The sequence below is a fragment of the Crocodylus porosus genome, unplaced genomic scaffold (genome assembly GCF_001723895.1).
Source record: "Crocodylus porosus isolate Cpor-Errol unplaced genomic scaffold, CroPor_comp1, whole genome shotgun sequence".
Taxonomy (NCBI): domain Eukaryota; kingdom Metazoa; phylum Chordata; order Crocodylia; family Crocodylidae; genus Crocodylus; species Crocodylus porosus.
In genome coordinates, this window is record NW_017728886.1 from 121,048,128 (window position 1) to 121,049,952 (window position 1,825).

Sequence of the window (1,825 nt, forward strand, 5' to 3'; positions counted from 1 at the left end):
TTTAAGAAGGGCTAAGCCCTGCCCCTTCCTGTCAGGGGGTTTTGCTGGTTGCCCCAGCAACCAGCACCTGTGCTGCCCTGGTGACTGGCAGCTGCACCTCCCCCTTCTCACCGCTCGGGGCCTCTCTTGAGCCACCCCTGTTTCAGGCGCAGGGTACCCAAGTGCTCTGCGACAGAGAGCTATGTGGCTAAATTCCTTTGGAACTAGTCCTTTATGATTAAGAGCTGATGGCATAAATGAAATGTCAATGAAGCATGAAATATCCTCTTACTTTGCTGATGATTTCTAATCACTTCATAGAGCTCCCAACCTTGCTACATTGCAGAAGTGAATATGAAAACAAGGGGGTCTTTGTTAGGATAGAAGAAGTTGTGTGCATTCTCCTGTTTTTCATAATGTGATAAAGCCCAAGTTTACCCTCAGTTGGATGGTTTGGAAAGATTCCACTCAGATAATTTTGTCTGATGCTGTGTTGGCTCCACTATAGAGCAAACAGACACCAAAGGAGCCTTCTGGAGAGGTCCAAAACCTTGCTCAGAGGTTCAGTTTTGAGCGCATATTCAACCAGGGTGTTCCATTGATTTGCAAATTTGCTCAGATGTGCTTTCCTATCCTTACTGGGCTATTCCTGGGGTAGTAACACAGTGCTTGCTCAAAATTCTTATACTATTGCTTTTGTTTGTTATTTAAAAATAGCTGCACTGCATCCTTTGTACTAGTGCCTAGGAGCTGTCTCAATGTATTGTTATAGTGGTAAACTGTGACAGCTGAAAAGTATGCCTGTGTGATAAAGGTGCTTGCTGAAGGGTCTATGAAGATTAGACCAAGTGTTTTTCTGTATTTGTTTAGATATTAAGCTATATGTTGTAGCTAAAAGCCTAATTAAAGTTTAAGATGTAGTAAGGCCTTGTATAAAGTAAGGCCTAGTAAATGTTGCAAAGCCTTGAAGTAATAAAGCCCTGTGGTGCAGTTAAAATTACCTTATCAGAGGAATGCAAGGCTTGTACTGCTATTGGTCAGTCTAAAGACAGTTGAAGTAAAAGGAATCCAAGTGGTTGTACATTATCAGTATCATTCAGAAGCTATAAATTGGCTGGAATATTCGGAGATCATTCTGAAGGAAGATACAGCTCTGTGAAAAGGTTTAGTTAGCTGTTAGCCTAGATCAGTGGGCCCATTGACCTTGAGGAGCCCAAGAACTGAATTCCAGAGTCCTTCCCAGTACCTGTTGGACAGCACTGATAGGGGACACCTGACTTCACTGAACTTTGTGGAAAGAGAAACTTGCTGTACATCAGGCATCAGAGCAGACTGCCGATAAATTGCTGACATGAGTTGTTCTTGGCTGTCATTGTTTGTTTTGTTACTATGCGTAGTTGTGTTTTTGTTAAGTCAATAAACCTTTCTTACCTTTCTATCCCCGACCATACTCTCAATCCCGAACTCTCTGCAGGTGGCTGGGACAGTAAACCCTTTCTGATAGTTAGTGTTTATAACAATGGCTAACATTTGTGTAGTTTTATTGAAATTTTAAGTAGCTAGATGACAGAAAATGGAAGCAGCAATACTTTAAATTTTTGCCACATTTTCAGGGTCATTTGTTTAAAAGAGAAGACGTAGTTATAATTATTAGGGAATCAGGACAACTTTGCCTTGCCATTTAGTAGAACAAATTAACTTTTATTAGTAAATGTTTAGGATTCTGAATCCAAAAAAGATGACAAAGCTGGTAGGACATACATATTGCCTGAGCAAGGGACTAACATTAGAGGGATGGGGGTGGGGGGGGGAACGCAACTAGGTTACAGGAGATACAGTGTTAGCC

The 1,825-nt window shown here is 41.5% G+C and overlaps 1 long non-coding RNA gene across 1 annotated transcript in view; it reads left to right on the plus strand.

Annotated features, from left to right (window-relative positions):
- The first annotated feature begins 988 nt into the window (after nt 1–988).
- Nucleotides 989–1,825, plus strand: part of LOC109324177 — a 17,210-nt gene continuing 16,373 nt past the window's right edge. Inside the window, exon 1 of the long non-coding RNA XR_002104874.1 lies at nt 989–1,227. This is a non-coding gene — a long non-coding RNA (uncharacterized LOC109324177). The remainder of the gene's footprint in view (nt 1,228–1,825) is intronic.